Consider the following 19,405-nt stretch of genomic DNA (forward strand, 5'->3'; position numbering starts at 1 on the left):
ATGGTAATATCTGTCCCGTGACATGCGTTTTGTGAAAGTAATGACGTTTTAACAATGTGAATTCATAGCAAAGTTCTCATATCAAATCTTTGCTGATAATTGGGGAGAAGACTCCATTTTGCGAGTGCAATTAATAGGTATGACGGGGTTGAATTAAGACAATCTGCATGCTATAAGACCCTTTATAACTCGACTCTTGCTCTGTGAACTCAACCCTTACTTGAGGTGGCAATCAGTGTTCCCTCTTATGTTTTCCATCCATGTACAGACTTTTTCCATTCATGTGCAAAATAATTTTTTGTGGGTACTGAGGTATGTGTGAATGTGCACCACCAGTAGAAACACAAAAGGCAGCTGTGGATGCTCTGCTAATTAGCTGGGTGGCTTTTGAATTTCTCCTGAGTGGCCGCACAAGTGCACAGCTCACAGTGAACACTGTTAAAGTGCTGCACCTCTTCCCCTACTCCTCATTTCCAGTCAGGCAGTGAGACTAGTAGTTAACCCATCAGTCAGGGTGTGTGCGCCTGGCTGGGTGGGCCAGGCCTGTGGTGGATATTGGTATTGAGATTCATGAAGACCATTAATTGTTGTAGTCTGTCTGCAGACACAGGCAAATATTGCTGTGTGGGTTATTCTTGGATCACATTTTCAAGCTTTTATTCACAATTATGGTGGATAGAAACTTTTATTATTAAAGCTGAGATGGTTATATAATCTCACAACCCTTAAAGCTGTTGCACTATGTGCCTATGGTTGAATCTAGCTCTGGTGCAGATTAGTAATGTATACATTAGCTGTTTGCCATTATACTCCATTTGTCCTATGCAAGTTTTAAAAGGGAGATATTTTCCCTTCCTTTATAGTATGTATTTGTTTTATATTGTTCTGATCCTGACCCTACTCTCATTAGCGCCTGAGGCTGCAGCACTGAAAATGTACGTTGATCAGTATTTCAATCCTTTAGGGATTTTGCTGTGTAGTATTTTTTTTCTAATCTCTACCTACTATGACTAGATCAGCAAGAGTAGTCTGGAATTATTTCAAAGTATTTTTAGGAAGATTCACAGGCATATTAAATGTATTAGAAAATGTTAATGTGCATGGAAAAGTGATATTTTTTTTTTCTAAAATGTTATTTTAAAAGTACCATGAACAGATTGCTTTGATTCAAAAAATCTGCAGAAGATGTGTTCAAAGAGCACACATGCATAATAAATTCTTTGTTTTGCTACAATTTGGCTGGCTCCATCCTGGCTTGTTTTGGCATGCCATTTGTTTAATATCGAAAAAACCATATGAAATGACTATGGAATGCCTAATATGACCTAATTACTTCAACTGGAAAGTCACAGCCTGTGTGTTTCATAAGTCATTACAGGTTAAACCTCTAAAATATGGGCCTCTCGGGTCCGACAACATCCATGGCTGGCCAGGTGCAGGGGCTAGCCTGGTGGTGGAGAGTGTAGCCCTGGCCACAGTGGGTAAGCATGGTGGAGAGTACTAGCCCCAGCTGAGGCTGGTGTCAGGGAGCATAAGCCTGCCCAGGCCACAGGCAGCGGAGCTGGCACCTGGGAGGGCAGCCCAAGCAGAGCGGGAAGCACAGCCTCAGCCAGGCTGGAGGCAGTGGGGCCTGGCGCTCCTAGCACAGGAAAGCACAACTCTGTCCCTAAGTGGGAGCACAGCCCTGGCAAGGCTAGGGGCAGTGGAGCCAGTGGGGGATCAGGGCCAACAGCCAGGAGGGAAGCCTTGACCTTCCATGGTCCAGCAAACTTTGTGGTTCAGGACCACTCAGGCCCTGACGGTGCCGGACCATGGAAGCCCTACCTGTAGTAGCAGTTTTTGCGCCTTTGGGGTCTAACATAAAACAATTATTTATTGGGATGTTTTTCTAGAAACCTGCATCAATAATAATGGAAGCATTTTTGAGTGATTTTTGGCTTTTCCTAAGATAATTACTTACAAGGGCAATTGGCTGTGGTATTTCAGGTTTATGCCCTAGAGATTATACAACATATTGTTTTAGGGAATGTTGAGCCGTCCTCTTTTTAATTCTAGACAGTGATTGCTCTTGTAGGATTTTCCATTCCAGCCTTGTCAGTGCACTTGCTGAAATGGACTTTGATTACATTCATCTTACCACTTGGGCGGTAAAATGCATCTTTGCAGAGTATCGGGTAGAAAAACAGCTATTGAAAATAAGTGTAAAAGAATGAAAACTGTTGAGAGAGCTATTCGTTTATATGTCAATCACTTTAAACGAACGTTGATGGGCAAGAAATTCTGTAGCCTCTTGTAAAACTGCTGAAATGTGAATAACAACGCAAATGTCGCGATTTTTACATACAACAAATGGCTACACACAAACTGCAGATCATAAAAGAAATTGTTTTTTAAAAAAATCCCTACTTTTATGATGGACTTTTTGGTTTTCAAAATGTTTCCCTCAGTTGTGACTAAGTTGTATGTATCCTAGCTGCAATTTGTCTTAAATACTTGCTGTTTACTTTAATGTCCTGTCCAGCTGTGTATTAATGTTCAAGGTAATCAAACACGAGCATGGACTAGTGTCCTCCCTTCTGAAGCCTTATCCCCATTTTCCCAATCCCTGCACACACATGCAGAGCGGGATTTGGGCTGGGGAGAAGGCAAGGTGGATGTACTGTTATAGTCTTTTATGTGCATTTCACTATAAAATGCAGATAAATGACAAAATTCTAAACACTAAAATCTCTAAATTTAAAACTAAAAATACCAATGAAAGGAATCTTTGTGTCAATGTTCTTTTTATTATACCAGTGACGTGTCTCGCACAATTCTGCATACTAGTTCACATTGCAAACTGCTTTTCCCATATTGGTAAGTCTTGTTTTTAGCCATTTTTGACAGGCAGTTTGTATCCTCTTTGAAGGGAAGCAGGATAAGCTACCCAAATGTTTTAACCATCATTTATTGTCCTCTTGCCATCACTTCAATTCCTAAATGGTATTCCAACTACATTTTGCATGTCTCTGTAATCAACACCATCTTCACTGCCATGCCTCATAAACTTCCTGGGATTTCAGATTTGTTCTGTAGAAATGTAGCATGGACACTTGCTGGGATTTTTGGAGTGGAGATGTATTTTTATTTGAACATCTTGATCAGAGAGAATATATTAGTTATTTGTAGTGCCTATAATATGCTAGATGTTGTAAAATGGAAAAGAAAACACAGTGCTTGCCCTGAAGAGCTTACATTTTTAAGAGAGACAAGGCAGATCAAGAGATGGAGGTAGGGAAAAGGAAACAGCAAATAATTAAGGTGATCAGGTGGTAATTGGTTATGTCCAGATAATACAAAGTTTTAATGACATCATGGAGTACTTTTTTTACTATATGAAGATACAGTCTGCACATTTCTCATCCAGATCCTGACGCATCTGTGGTTTGTTTGACATGTCACTGGTTTAAAAATTGTAAGAAACAATTATTTCAAAATGAATAAAATGACAGATTATACTACACTATTACATAGTTGGATAGGTTTCCATAGGGCATTCTTAAGAACATAAGAACAGCCATACTGGTTCAGACCAAAGGTCCACCTAGCCCAGTATCCTGTCTTCCGACAGTGTCCAATGCCAGATGTCCCAGGGGAAGTGAACACAACATGTAATCATCATGTGATCCCTCTCCTGTCCTCCATTTCCAGACAAACAGGCTAAAGACACCATTCCTACCCATCCTGGCTAATAGTTATGGATCTAACTTGTATGAATTTATCTAGCTTTTTTTTTTTTTTTTTTGGAGGGGGGGAACCCTATTAAAGTCCTAGTCTTCTCAACGTCCTCTGGCAAGGAGTTCCACAGGTTGACTGTGTGCACTGCATGAAGAAAAGCTTCCTTTTATGTGTTTTTAAACCTGCTACTAATTAATGTTGTTTGGTGACCCCTAATTCTTATATTATGAGAGCAAGTAAATAGCTTTTCCTTATTCATTTTTTCCACACTAGTCATAATATTATAGGCCTCTAACACTCCTTCTCCCCCCACCGCTCGCCTTAGTCTCCTCTTTTCTTAGCTGAAAAGTCCCAGTCTTTTTAATCTCTCTTCATATGGGATCTGATCCAAACCCCTAACAATTTTTGTTGCCCTTTTCTGAACCTTTTCCAATGCCAAGATATCTCTTTTGAGATTAGGCGACTGCATCTGTACGCAGTATTCAAAATGCGGGTGTACCATTGTTTTATATAGAACCAATATGATATTCTGTCTTATTTTCAATGCTTCTTTAATGATTCCTAACAGTCTGTTTGCTTTGTTGACTGGTGCTGCACACTGAGTGGATGTTTTCAGAGAACTCTCCACAATGACTCCAAAATCTCTCTTGAATAGTTGTAGCTAAATTAGTCCCCATCATATTGTATGTATAGTTGGGATTATTTTTTTCTAATGTGTATTACTTTACATTTATCAACATTAAATTTCATTTGCCATTTTGTTGCCCAATCACTTAGTTTTGTGAGATCTTTTTGAAACTCTTCACAGTCTGCTTTGGTCTTTAACTATCTTAAGCAGTTTGGTATCATCTGCAAATTTTGCCACCTCAGTGTTTACCCCTTTCTCTAGATTATTTATAAATAAATTGAATAGGATTGGTCCCAGGAGATACCCTTGGGGGATAACGCTAGTTACCTTTCTCCATTCTGAAAACCTGCCATTTATTCCTACCCTTTGTTTCCTGTCTTTTAACCAGTTATCCGTCCATGAAAGGACCTTCCCTCTTATCCAATGACAGCTTCCTTTACTTAAGAGCTTTTGGTGAGGGACCTTGTCAAAGGTTTTCTGGAATATCCACTGGATCCCCCTTGTCCACATCTTGACCTGCTTAAAGAACTCTAGTAGATTACTAAGGCATGATTTCCCTTTGCAGAACAAATTCTATTCATCTGTGTGTCTGACAATTTTATTCTTTACTATAGTTTCAACTAATTTGCCCCGTACTGACGGTTAGACTTACCGGTCTGTAATGGCCAGGATCACCTCTAGAGCCCTTTTTAAATATTGGCATCACGTTCATTATCTTCTGGGCATTCTTGTATTTGTTTTCTATAAAAGTAACAAGGAGTCCTCTAACACTTCAAAGCCTGACATTTATTTGAGCTAGAACCCACTTTCAAAGCTTATGTCCAAATAAATGTTAGTCTTTAAGGTGTCACTGGACTCCTAGTGGTTTTTGCTGAAATGAATTAACATTGACAATGTTTTTTGTAGTTCATGGTATTCACTCTAACAGGCTATAGATCGTGGCTTTCAGTGGCAAAGTCAACAGAAGTCTGTATTTGCTAAAACTCATCCTGGAACTTACCAGGTGTCAGCACCCATACAACTTACTTATCACACGCACAGTGAAGACTTCCTGTTTTCAACATCAGTGGCTCCATTTTTATCCAGTCCAGATTGACATCCCATCTGTCTTTGTTGTGTGAATTTTGTTTTCAGTAATCCTTAAATATTTTTAAACCTGCGTATCTGCAGATCTAATAAAGCTAATAATACTTTCAGAGAGTAGTAGTTCACAAAGCACAATGCAAACAATATGTTTTGAACACTGTGCAAACAAGAAGTCATTAACTGTTTACCTCACCTCTTGACAGGCAAGTAGGTATTCTCTATCCACATTTTTACTAATGGGGAAGTTAGGGCAGAGACAATGAAGTCTTTATAACCTGAGGTAAATTAAGTCTGGATTAGAAGTCAAGGGCTGGTCTCTCCCAGGTTGGTTCTTGTTCTTTATCAGGGGTTCTAAAACATATTTGATCACCTCCCCCTTTTTGTGTCTGTATTAGTGTATGCTCCTCAGCCATACAAGTACGTATACTGACTATAAAAAAGCGTGATTTTTTTAACTAAATATTTTAAAAAAGTGAGGCATTGATTCAGAGCCAACAACCCAAGGTAACGAGCAAAACTGAGATTGTGATGAATGCTTACAATTAAATGTACTCACTGTGTTGTAGCAAATGGATTAATGTAAGAGTCCTGTGCTTTGGTGAGTGCAGTGGGAGGCTGAACCATGCTGTCTGCCAGATCCCTCTTCTCCTCAGTAATCCCCCAAGTTGCATTGCTTGGGGGAGGGAGCTATGGTAAGGATTGGGGCAGGGGCAGTGCTTAGGGGTGGGCAAAAGGGCCTCCACTGGCTGGATCTGGCCTGCCAAGAGAGTTGATTCTGCCTGGGGAGGCCCTGCCACTCTTCCTATCCCCAGGCCAAGGAAGCAGGAAGCACGCAAAGTCTCCTCTTACCCTGAAAGGAGTGTGCGATGCTTAGAAGTGCCACATGCTCCTGGCAGGGAAGGAAGAAACTTCATACATGCTCCCCTGCCCCCAAGCCCTGGTTGGCTGGGGTGGGGGAAAGCGTGCAAAGTCTCTTCCTACCCTGCGTGGGGTGTGGCGCTTCTAAGCACCACATGCTCCTTGCAGGGTGGGAGGAGACTTTGTGTGCTCCCCACACCTCCAGGCCAGTCAGCTGGTGGTTGACTCCAGTGTGGTGTTCCCTTGCAGGGTGGGGGCAGGGAGCAAGATACTTCACGTGCTCCCCCTCCCCAGGCCCTGATTGATTGACCTAGAGGCAGCAGTGGGGAGCGCACACAGTCTCCTACCTCCAGGGGCATGGCTACCTAGAGGGAAGTGACAGCTGTTCAGAACAGCTGGCGGCTCTCTTAGCGGGCAGTACAAAGACTTTGCATGTTCCCCCACCCCCAGACCAATCAGGGGTCTGTGGGTGGGGAAGCAGGAAGTGTCCTGGCCTAGCCCTTTCCACCTGAAGCCACGCGGAAGTGGCCCCTGGTCAAAAATAATTACCCACCCCTGGCTTAGCAGAAGGGGATTGAGTAGGGGCAGAGCAAGGGCAGAAAGAGGTGGGGAGCGGTGGGGCCTGAGGTGGGAATGTGCAGCGGGCTGCCCCTTTAAAATGCCACCTCTGTGTGATTCAAAGGAGCAGCTGCCGTTGAACCCAGGGTCAGCTGGGGACTCCCCAGCTGAGCCCGAGCTCCCCTGCCTCCCCTCTGAATTGCACAGAGGTGGCAGCCGCTGCACAGCTGTGCAATTCAAAGGGGTAGGGGAGTCCATAGCATGGAGCCCAGGGTCAGCGGGGACTGAGTGTCCCCTGCTGCCCCTTTCCTCCATGGCTTTGAAATGCACAAGAACACCTGCTGGGGACCCTTGTGCATTTCAAAGCAGGCACCTGCATGCAGCCTGGAGTCAGCGGGACTTCCCGCTGGCCCTGGGCTGAATGCGGAGTTCTGCATACAGCTGGGGCTCTTGTAGGTTTCAAAGGAGGAATGCGGAAGTGTCTATTAACTAGTCGGTGGAAATTCCATCAATTAGTCAATTAACCACATTTTAACATCCTTAAAATGTGCAGTTCCATCTTAGGAGATATGATGTCAGGAGGAGTCAGTGTTGCTAGTTATTCCTTGCTGTGGGTAAAATGTGTGCAGTGTGCTTTCCTTCCCCCACTTTCCCCTTTAAAAAAAAAAAAAAAAAAATTCATATCTCTTCCTCCTCCCCAGCTTGAGAACCTCTGTTCTAGATCACATTAACTCTCTAAGTTATGATGTGCTGTGGTCACCATTAATAAGCAGATATCTGCCAGCAGTAATCTCAGAGTAATATTTAACATGTTGCAGTTTTCCCCTATACTAAGGAACCAGTATACAGGCAGTCCCCGACTTATGTGGATCCGACTTATGTCGGATCCGCACTTACAAACGGGGCTTTCTCGCCCCGGAGGTCGAGGTAGCGGATTGCTACCTGCGAGCTCCGGGGCGAGAGAGCCCCATTGGTAAGCTGTTCCGGTGCCCCTGGTCTGCTGGAGACCAGAGGCACCGGGCGGGTTCCCGCGCTTCTGAGGCTTTGCCAGAGCAGGGAACCGCTGCTGCTGCCGCTTGAGACCCGGTGCCTGTGGTCTGCTGGGGACCGTCCCCAGCAGACCACAGGCACCGGGTCTCAAGCAGCAGCAGCGGCGGTTCCCCGCGCTTCTTAGGCTTTGCACTGGCAAAGCCTCAGAAGCGCGGGAACCCGCCTGCTGCTGCCGCTTGGGTCCCGGTGCCTGTGGTCTGCTGGGGACGGTCCCCAGCAGACCACAGGCACCGGGACTGAAGCCGCAGCCGCGGGGGGGAGGGGTCCCGCGCCTCTTGAGACTTTGCCAGAGCAAAGCCTCAGAGGCGCGGCACCCTGCTGCTGCTGCTGCTCTGCTCCCCGTGTCCCTGGTCTGCTGGGGGGGGGGGGGGGGCGCGGATAGTGTGCCCCCCCCGCAGCAGACCAGGCTTTTGTTTTGGACCCTGGAGCAGAGCAGCTAGGGCGCTGCGGATTGGTCCTGCAGCACCCGCTCTGGGCACTACTGGACCAACCCGGCAGCATCCCAGCTGCTCTGCCCCAGGTCCTGATTCAGCCGCTGCTGGTCAGTTTCAGCAGTGGCTGAATCAGGACGCCTGGGGCAGAGCAGCTGGGGTGCTGCTGGGTTGGTCCAGTAGCGCCGACGGGTGCTACTGGAGCAACCCAGCAGCACCCCAGTTGCTCTGCCCCAGGCGTCCCCAAGTCAGCCGCTGCTGAAACTGACCAGCGCTGACTACAGGAAGCCCGAGGCAGAGTTGCTCTGCCCCAGGCTTCCTGGAATCAGCGCTCATCAGTTTCAGCAGCAGCTGACTTGGAGAAGCTTGGGGTTCTTAAGTTGAATCTGTATGTAAGTCAGAACTGGCGGTCAGTTTCAGCAGCGGCTGAATCTGGACACAAGTTCTGACTTGCATACAGATTCAACTTAAGAACAAACCTACAGTCCCTATCTTGTACGTAACCCGGGGACTGCCTGTACTACATTCACAGAAACCACCTTTTCAATGGTGAATACTGCCACTTAAACACTTTCAGTCCAGGCTTGGCGCACAGAGTTAGATTTACATGGAGCCAGCAGATGCCTTGCACATATGCAACAAAATTGTTACTTTTAAAGTTGGCAACAATTTAATAGGGGGGAAGGAATGCTCTGTTCTTCCTGGACCTTGGCAGGCAGAAGAGTCATTGTGTAGCTAGGAGCCTACCAGCCTGAAGAGAGGATAGTAGATCTGAAATTATGGTAGATCTCCCAGCTTTCTTGCTCCATTCTCGTGAGCTAGTGGCACATTGAAACTTATGAGAGTCCTGTACATTACCCTTCAGGCACTTAAGCACAGAGCTGATTGGAAGAATAGAAGAGCATTGTGTGTGGTTTTTGTAGGCGTGAGTCACGTGCTTGTGCATATGTAATCACATTTAAAATGAACCATGGCTTCTAATTGTAAAATGTACAGTATAGCACATTTATCCTCTGCCTCTAATTCTTAATTCACAGGAAGAATTTTGCTTTCCTTGAGCACTCACTGAGAAAAAAGCAAGGGGTCTTCTGAACCTTTTCATTTGTTGTTGTAAAATACATTGGCCTTGCTTACTGTTTTGTATTGATTGGGTGCATTAAATGCACTAGTTTCTGTTCAATAGGAGAAGCCAACACCTACTAAATTGGATCAGTTTAAAAATTTATGAACAATGAAGGCCTTGTCAGAGAACTTTTTTTTTTTTTTTGTGCTCATATAATTCTCCCTGGGAGTTACAGCCTGAGGACTCAAATCAGTATTTACTGCACACTAAAAGATTCACAATGTCTGATTATACAGACTTAATCATCATAAACTGCTGTGTCTTTAATATGTTTTCTAATTTTGTATCATTAAGATGCAGCCCACCTTGAGCATTAAGTGTGAGATTTCAGTCCTGTATATCAGTGATGCTGCCTTCGCTGTCATTGTTTACCAGTGAGAAAGCAGTATAATCCCACTTGACTGCCTCCATTCTCTTCTCTCTAGGTCTCCAGTTTTCATATTCTGCAACTCCTGGATACCAAAAAAATCACAACTATAAATTTCTTGAGTAATAAATTGTCTTTTATTTATAGAAAATCAGTTTCTCTTAAAGGGACACTGTAAAGATAATTACTTGGATTATTTAAACTGAAGATTCTAAAAATACAAATGTTTTTTACCATTTATCCTTTTTGTCCGTTTTATCTTTTCAGCTGCTGCTTGTTTATAATTTGAATTATAGCCGCTTCTAGAGGCCCCATTGTGGCTATGTTTTGCTAAGTATTACACAAGCAGAGTGTGAAACTCAGTCTCTGCCTAAAACAGCAGTCTGAGAAAAGATGGGCAAGTATATGTTACAGACAGTAATAAGGAAAGGGAAGACAAGAGAAACTGTAGAAAAAACATGCGTTTATACTGACCATTTTCACTTGGATGATGAATGCTGCTGCTTCTAGATGTTGCAGGAGTATCTAGGCCTCAGTGTGGATCAGGATCCACTAGATACTTTTCAAATGTATACAGGCAGTCCCCGGGTTACGTACAAGATAGGGACTGTAGGTTTGTTCTTAAGTTGAATCTGTATGTAAGTCGGAACTGGCATCCAGATTCAGCCGCTGAATCTGGACACCAGTTCTGACTTACATACAGATTCAACTTAAGAACCCCAGGCGTCCCCAAGTCAGCTGCTGCTGAAACTAATCAGCAGCTGATTCCAGGAAGCCTGGGGCAGAGCAACTCTGCCTCCGGCTTCCTGTAGTCAGCCGCTGGTCAGTTTCAGCAGCGGCTAACTTGGGGACGCCTGGGGTAGAGCAGCTTGGGTGCTGCTGGGTTGGTCCAGTAGCGTGGCCGCTCCTCGGCGCTACTGGACCAACCCAGCAGCACCCTAGCTGCTCTGCCCCAGGCGTCCTGATTCAGCCACTGCTGAAACTGATCAGCAGCGGCTGAATCAGGACTCCTGGGGCTGAGCAGCTGGGGTGCTGCCGGGTTGGTCCAGTAGCGCCAAGGAGCGGTGCTGCGGGACCAACCGGCAGCGCCCCACCTGCTCGACCACAGGCCCCGGGCTTTGCTCCACATCTCCCTGGTCTGCTGGGGGGGGGGGGGCACTAGCTGCGTTCCCCCCCCCCCCTCAGCAGACCAGGGAGACGCGGAGCAAAGCCGCGGAGGACCCGGGGCCGGACCCGGGGCGCTTCCAGATCAGGCCCGGGTCCTGTGCGGCTTTGCTCAGCGTCTCCCTGGTCTGCAGACTAGGGAGGCGCTGAGCAAAGCGGCGCAGGACCCGGGGCCGGACCCGCGGCCGCTTCCAGATCAGCTGGAAGCGCCGTGGGTCTGGCCCGGGTCCTGCGCGGCTTTGCTCAGCGTCTCCCTGGTCTGCTGGCTCCCGCAGCAGACCAGGGAGACGGGGAGCAGCTTTTCTCGCCCCGGAGGAGGCGGGCGGCGGGACCAGGTGTCCCGCCGCTCGAGTCCTCCGGGGCGAGAAAATCCCCATTCGTAACTGCGGATCCAACATAAGTCGGATCCGCGTAACTCGGGGACTACCTGTAATGGAAAAACTGTCCTGTAACACCATTCAAATAAAGCTTACAATTTGGAGGCTAAACTATTAGAACTTGTTCCTTTTAAATGTTGAGAGGTATAGATCTGAGGTTGAAAACACTGTCGAAATCTCTTGCACTGAAACAGGACATGACATAGTCAGTCAGAGCAAGTTTAGTCTGTGTGTGACTAAAGGTCAAAAATGTTAAATGTTTTGTTTATATTAGGAGTGGGGAACCTCAGGCCCTGGGAGCCGCATGCAGCCCAGCCCTCATTTTGCCTGGGTCTGGGCCCCAAGTCTCAAGGCTTTCCCCAGCATTGGGAAGTCCACAGTGGCACTCCAACCCCTCTGCTACCCCACCCACTGTGGCGCTGGAGCTCACAAGATCTAATAGGCTGGGTCCCCCTACGCTCTGGGGTGGGAAGGGAATGTGGGATGTATTGTCTTCTCAGTTAGGGGGCCATGTCAGCGAGGGTGTGTGTTTGCTTCTCACTTGTGTGTGGACCCTGACTGATTTTTTTTTTTCCTGTGTGTTTCTGGCCCCCCCCTACCCAAAAAAGGTTCTCTACCCCTGGTTTATATGATGTATTACCTCTGTCTATAGAGCACTTGAACATTGGGATTTAAGAGCACTTGGGAACTCCACTCACTGCTTCTCCTTTTTTTCCTAACTAGAATTTTAATTTGTAGCCTCGACCCTGATACAGTACTGTGCTGAAACTTGTGTTTGTGGACCTGCGAGACTGCCAGTGAGCTGGCTGGATTTTAAGGGGAGCAAAATTAGCAGTGATCTTTCTCAAAATCATGAGAATTTCAACTTTCCTTCCACAGCCCTTGCTTCCAGTACAGCAGTTTTTAAAGATATGAATCATTGTGGAGATGGAGAGAAGCTGATTCCTGCCATTGAATATGACAAACTGCTTGTTTACTGTGACTGTTTCCTCTTACATTAAGCAATGTGAAGTAAATGCTGGGGATGTAAAAACCACCCAGAATAGTTAACCAGTTAAAAGATTTATTTCACAGGTTAACTGCCAACTTGCTGTTGCCCCACATGGCAGGGGCAGCTCCATCTGTGGCCTCAAGCAGCGGGGGTAGCTTTGGCAGTAGCCCCAGGTGATAAGGGTCACCATGGGTGAGGACCTTCTAGTTAGCCAGTAAGCATTCCGGTAAGGTATATGCTTACAGTTAACCTTTACCATCCCTAGATGCAGACCCACAATATGAACGTGTATGTAAGTTCTAATAGGCAGGGCTCACTGAGCCGCAGCGAGCCCCGCTCGCCAGCTGTGCTGTCCGGTCATCTGCGCATGCGCAGATTGCCTAAACCCGGCTCTTCCGGGTTGTAATCTACTCGCCACGGGCGATTAGATTACATAGATTGTCCAGCCCTGCTAATAGGTGTTCAACCTTGTGTCCTGTTTTGGCTTGATGTAATATTTTCTAGCAGAGCACTTCAGTATCTTGGGGTTTTTCCTTCCTTATTTGGTATACATTTGGCTTTGTATGATACTAAAGTGTCAATAAAATTAAATTTTATAAGGGAAAGGGGGGTTCTTTGGTTAAAGGAAGCCCAAAATTTAAGTTTTATAAACAGAATAATAAATATAAGGTTTTACAGAATAATAAACATATGTTTTTTAAACTAGTATTAATAGAAATTTAGAACAATCATAACTTTGCAGCATTGTGATACAAATTGACTAAGAAATATGAAACTATTTTTGTTGGTCACAGTGAATTACATCTAAAAAGTAAACAGTATAAATGGTGAAATATGTAATATGCTTTCAATATTGGTACTCTTAGATGTTAACACTGATAAGGAAGCCTGGGGAGTTTAAATGTAAAATTTGAAATGAACAGTGTCTTTTTATGCTGCCATTCAGTATGTGAGCATTGTTGGCCTGTTACTTAATTAGGACCACAGCTGGTAGTCATTGAAGAATTATGTGCGAAGGGGAAGAGATATTTACTTGGCTGACACACACTGATTTTATACAATTTAGGGAATTGTAGCTTGGGAGAGGGGTATGTGTTAAATAGTTTTGTGAGACAGATGCACTTTCTTGTACTCAGTAGTAGTGCTAGTAAAAAACTAAAGATTTTTCCCTGATTTTTTTTTTTAAAGAAGTATGTGTGGTATTACTTTGTTTGAGCACTAATTAGAACAGCCAATAACCTAATACTAAGGGAAAAAAGTCATAAGATAAGAAATGTATAGATGTGACCATTTCTATAGCAAGAGTGTCCAAAGTGCATAGTGTAAAAAGTGTAACCCAGTGCTTGAAAAATCAATTCTCCTGTGTCCAACTGGGCAAGTAAGAAGATTTCCATACTGCATGAAGGGACCCAATTTCTACAGCATAATTAGGCTTTGTGTGTGTGTGTGTGTGTGTGTGTGTGTGTGTGTGTGTGTGTGTGTGTGTGTGTGTGTACACACATACCAAAATTGTGTTTAAAGAAACATTATTAGGGTTGCACAATGCTGGGATTTTCTCTAAGGCTATGTTTACACTACAAGGTTTTTGCGCAAAAAATAGCAGAGCATCCACACCTCAAAACATGTGTGTTGCGCAAGAAAATCGACAAAACAGAGGGCTTTTGCCGGTAGAGTTATTCCTCTCCCCACGAGGAATAACTCCTTTTTGCTCTACAGCTCTTGTGCAAAAAGACAGGTATGGACGCTCCGGAGGAGTTTTTGCACAAGAAACCCCTATGGGGGAAAAAGCACAGGTGCTCTGATGGCCATTCTGTGAATGGCCATCAGAGCTTTCCTGGACAAGATTATCCATGAAGTGTGGACACTCTCTTGCAAAAGCACATCACTTTTGTGATGCCTTTTGAGGTCTGGGTGCATTTTTGTGCAAGAACTCTGGCACAAAAGGCTTCTTGAGCAAAAACCATGCAGTGTAGACAAAGCTTAAGAATTTTTCTACTCATCTTATCCAGAACACTTTGCCCAGTCCTCTGGAATCCAAGAAATCAGTTCAACTCTGGACTCATCACTGGGTGTTCCTCATTGTCATACAATCGAACACTTGAGTTGATCAGGCTCAAGCATAGGAGGTGGGCTCAGGGAATACCACACGTCCAACATACATAATTATGAATTGGCTTATATAGACACTTAACACCATACATCTTGCCCTTTATGGTTGGTCTGCTAATTTTTTGAACCAATCCCTGTACAGATCATGAGCTGCAAAGTGTACTAATAAGTAGACCTGTAGCTGCAACTTATCACCCATTACTCTTATTACTATTTCTTTATCTACTAACGACATGTTATTTACAAGGCTGTTTATGAATTTATGCTTTTTTCATTGTTAACCCGTTTCCTTACTACTATTCTTTCATTGTTCATGCAAGGCCTACATGAAGTCACACACTTAGTTAGGAAATAGCAAACTTAAGGTTGCCTGCACAGCCTTATTTAACCTCCTAGTGCATGTGCATAATGATAGTATTTAACTACAAGATCACATTGTTTTAGTCTACAAGAATTTTAGCTCTACCACACAGACCTCTCTGCCACTTGAGCTACCAGAGTAACTGATAGCAATAGTAAGTTGTCACCATCTACGGCATGGGTGGGCAATAATTTTGGATGAGGGGGCCATTCCAAGATTTTTGGTAAGTGGTCAAGGGCTGCAATTTTCTATGGAAGGGGTGCGGGGTCTGTTATAGAGGCTGGGTGGAGAAGAGAGCTTGGGGTAGGGGTTTGGAGTGCAGGAGAGGGTGTGAGGTTTGAGAGGGAGTTTGGGTGAAGGAGTGGGTTATGGGCTGGAGCTGGGGATTTGGATACAGGAAGAGGGTATGGATGCAGGAGTGGATTTTGACCTGGGGTAGAGGTGTAAGCGGGGATGCAGGGTCTGGGAGAAGAGGTGCACAGGGTTTGGGTGGTGACCTGGGGCAGGGGATTGAGGTGCAGGGTGTGCAGAGGATTCTGGCCTGGGGGAGGATGTAGGAGGGAATCCGGGTCTGGGAGGGAGGCAGAGGGTTTGGGTGGTGACTTGAAGCAGGAGAGGGTGGTAACCAATGTTCCCTCTAAACTTTGCAGCAGCACAGCTTCACAGGTGATTAATCAGCCCCACCCAGTCAGTCAGCTGCATGCTCTGAGCCTCTGACTGGGCAGGGCTGATGAATCAACTGTGAAGCTGTGCTGCTGGGCAGTTTACAGGGAACACTGGTGGTGACCTGGGGCGCAGAGTTGGGAAGCAGGAAGAGATGGGGTATTAGAGGCAGGCTTTGTTCGGGAGGCCCTTACTAAGGTGACTCCTGACTCAACCCAACAGAGACCCAGAGGCAGGTTGCCTGCCTGCTACAGCCCCAGGCTGCTCAAAACAGTTGAGGTTCCCTCTATGTAACACATTGCACAGAGCACCCCTGGTGGGGAGGGGAGAGATTTTGTGTGCTGTCTGTCCCCTTCCTTCCGCCAGCCAATCAATGTAGCACCCATTGGCTGTTTCTTCCCCCCAAAATAAAAAAAAATAAAAGAAAGAGGCGCGTGGCTGTCCAACATTTTGAACAGACTTGAGCTACAGCAGGCGGGCTGCCTACCATGGAGTCTCGGTGGGGCAGGCCGGATCAAAAGACTTGGCAGACCACATGCGGCCTGTGTGCCTGATCTTGCTTTCCCCTGCTCTGAGGACCAGAACTAGAGGGGATGGAATACTCTGCCATTGGCTGCCATAGATATTTCATAGAATCATAGAATAATAGGACTGGAAGGGACCTCGAGAGGTCATCGAGTCCAGCCCCCCACCCTCAAGGCAGGACCAAGCTTCACCTACACCATCCCTGACAGATGTCTATCTAACCTGTTCTTAAATATCTCCAGAGAGGGAGATTCCACCACCTCCCTTGGCAATTTATTCCAATATTTGACCAACCTGACAGTTAGGAATTTTTTCCTAATGTCCAATCTAAACCTCCCCTGCTGCACTTTAAGCCCATTACTCCTTGTCCTGTCCTCAGAAACCAAGAGGAACATGTTTTCTCCTTCCTCCTTGTGACACCCTTTTAGATATTTGAAAACCGCTATCATGTCCCCCCTTAATCTTCTTTTTTCCAAACTAAACATGCCCAGTTCATGAAGCCTGGCTTCATAGGTCATGTTCTCTAAACCTTTAATCATTCTTGTCGCTCTTCTCTGTACCCTTTCCAATTTCTCCACATCTTTCTTGAAATGTGGCGCCCAGAACTGGACACAATACTCCAGCTGAGGCCTAACTAGTGCAGAGTAGAGCGGCAGAATGACTTCACGAGTTTTGCTTACAACACACCTGTTGATACAACCTAGAATCATATTTGCTTTTTTTGCAACAGCATCACACTGTTGACTCATATTCAACTTGTGGTCCACTATGACCCCTAGATCCCTTTCCGCCTTGCTCCTTCCTAGACAGTCGCTTCCCATCTTGTATGTATGGAACTGATTGTTCCTTCCTAAGTGGAGCACTTTGCATTTCTCTTTATTAAACCTCATCCTGTTTACCTCTGACCATTTCTCTAACTTGCTAAGGTCATTTTGAATTATGTCCCTATCCTCCAAAGAAGTTGCAACCCCACCCAGTTTGGTATCATCTGCAAACTTAATAAGCGTACTCTCTATCCCAATATCTACATCATTGATGAAGATATTGAACAGTACGGGTCCCAAAACAGACCCTTGAGGAACTCCACTTGTTATCCCTTTCCAGCAGGATTTAGCACCGTTAACAACAACTCTCTGACGACGGCTATCCAGCCAATTATGCACCCACCTTATCGTGGCCCTATCTAAGATGTATTTGCCTAGTTTATCAATAAGAATATCATGCGAGACTGTATCAAATGCCTTACTAAAGTTTAGGTATATGACATCCACCGCTTCTCCCTTATCCACAAGGCTCGTTATCCTATCAAAGAAAGCTATCAGATTAATTTGGCATGACTTGTTCTTCACAAACCCATGCTGGCTATTCCCTATCACTTTATTACCTTCCAAGTGTTTGCATATGATTTCCTTAATTACCTGCTCCATTATCTTCCCTGGGACAGACATTAAACTGACCGGTCTGTAGTTTCCTGGGTTGTTCTTATTCCCCTTTTTATAGATGGGCACAATATTTGCCCTTTTCCAGTCTTCTGGAATCTCCCCTGTCTGCCATGATTTTTCAAAGATCATAGCTCAAGGCTCAGATACCTCCTCTATCAGCTCCTTGAGTATCCTGGGATGCATTTCATCAGGACCTGGTGACTTGCTGACATCTAACTTTCCTAAGTGATTTTTAACTTGTTCTTTGTGTATCCTATCTTCTAAACTTACCCTCTCTCTGCTTGTATTCACTACGTTAGGCACACCTCCAGACTTCTCGGTGAAGACCGAAACAAGGAAGTCATTGAGCATCTCCGCCATTTCCAAGTTCCCTGTTACTGCTTCTCCCTCCTCACTAAGCAGTGGGCCTACCCTGTCCTTGGTCTTCCTCTTGCTTTTAATGTATTTATAAAAGGTCTTCTTGTTTCCCTTTATGCCTGTAGCTAGTTTGATCTCATTTTGTGCCTTTGCCTTTCTAATCTTACCCCTGCATTCCCGTGTTGCTTGCCTATATTCATCCTTTGTTAGTTGTCCTAGTTTCCATTTTTTATATGACTCCTTTTTTATTTTGAGTTCGTGCAAGATCTCCTTGTTAAGCCAAGCTGGTCTTTTGCCATATTTTCTATCTTTCCTACACAGCGGAATTGTTTGCTTTTGGGCCCTTAACACGTCCCTTTGAAATACTTCCAACTCTCCTCAGTTGTTTTTCCCTTCAGTTTTGCTTCCCATGGGACCTTACCTACAAGTTCTCTGAGCTTATCAAAATCTGCCTTCCTGAAATCCATTACCTCAATTGTGCTGGTCTCCCTTCTACCTTTCCTTAAGATCATGAACTCTATTATTTCGTGATCACTGTCCCCTCTACTGTCTTCCACTTTCAATTTCTCAACTAGTTCCTCCCTATTTGTTAAAACCAAATCCAGAACAGCTTCTCCTCTGGTAGCTTTTTCAACCTTCTGAAACAGAAAGTTGTCTCCAATGCAGTCCAGAAACTTATTGGATAGCCTGTGCCTCGCTGTGTTAGTTTCCCAACATATGTCTGGATAGTTGAAGTCCCCCATCACCACCAAATCTTGGGCTTTGGATAGTTTTGTTAATTGTTTAAAAAAGGCCTCATCCACCTCTTCCACCTGGCTAGGTGGCCTGTAGTAGACTCCTAGCATGATATCACCCTCGTTTTTTACCCCTTTTAGCTTAGCTGTGTAGAGAGTCTCTGGGTTATCTCCTACGTTCATCTCCGCTTCAGTCCAAGTGTGTACATTTTTAATATACAAGGCAACCCCTCCTCCCTTTTTTCCCTGTCTGTCCTTCCTGAGCAAGCCGTACCCTTCCATACCAACATTCCAATCATGCGTCCCATCCCACCAGGTTTCTGTAATACCAATGATATCATAGTTGTATTTATTGGTTAGCAATTCCAGTTCTTCCTGCTTATTACCCATACTTCTCGCATTTGTATATAGGCATCTAAGATAATGATTTGATCTTGCCTCCCTGTTGTGCCCTGACCCTCCTTTCTCCTTGCCATTATAGGCCGTAGTCCCCCCCATTTCCAACCCATCTCCCAGTCCCGCACATTCAGCACTTACCTGTGGGCTTTGCTCACCTGCCCCCGTCGAACCTAGTTTAAAGCCCTCCTCACAAGGTTAGCCAGTCTGTGTCCAAACAAGGCCTTCCCGCTCCTGGAAAGGTGAACTCCATCTCCGCCAAGCAGTCCTTCCTGGAAGAGCACCCCGTGATCAAGGAAGCCGAATCCCTCCTGGCGACACCATCATCACAGCCAGGCATTCACCTCCAGGATGCACCTCTCTCTGCCCGGGCCCCTACCTTTGACAGGAAGGATAGAAGAGAATACCACCTGCGCTCCAAACTCCTTCACCCGTACTCCCAAAGCCCTGTAGTCACACTTGATCCGC

General features: G+C 45.3%; 1 protein-coding gene and 1 long non-coding RNA gene across 4 annotated transcripts in view; one reads left to right on the plus strand and one right to left on the minus strand.

Moving 5' to 3' along the window:
* MCC (MCC regulator of Wnt signaling pathway) overlaps positions 1–19,405 on the plus strand; it is a 411,412-nt gene that overhangs the window by 275,743 nt on the left and 116,264 nt on the right. The gene's annotated exons all lie outside the window — the stretch shown is intronic.
* LOC142829884 (uncharacterized) lies at positions 3,174–9,892 on the minus strand. The gene is made up of 3 exons (XR_012904773.1): positions 9,757–9,892; positions 4,998–5,086; positions 3,174–3,440 (listed from the first exon to the last, which is right to left on the minus strand). It is a non-coding gene; the product is annotated as an uncharacterized LOC142829884 (long non-coding RNA).

The sequence above is a fragment of the Pelodiscus sinensis genome, chromosome 6 (assembly GCF_049634645.1).
Source record: "Pelodiscus sinensis isolate JC-2024 chromosome 6, ASM4963464v1, whole genome shotgun sequence".
Lineage (NCBI taxonomy): Eukaryota > Metazoa > Chordata > Testudines > Trionychidae > Pelodiscus > Pelodiscus sinensis.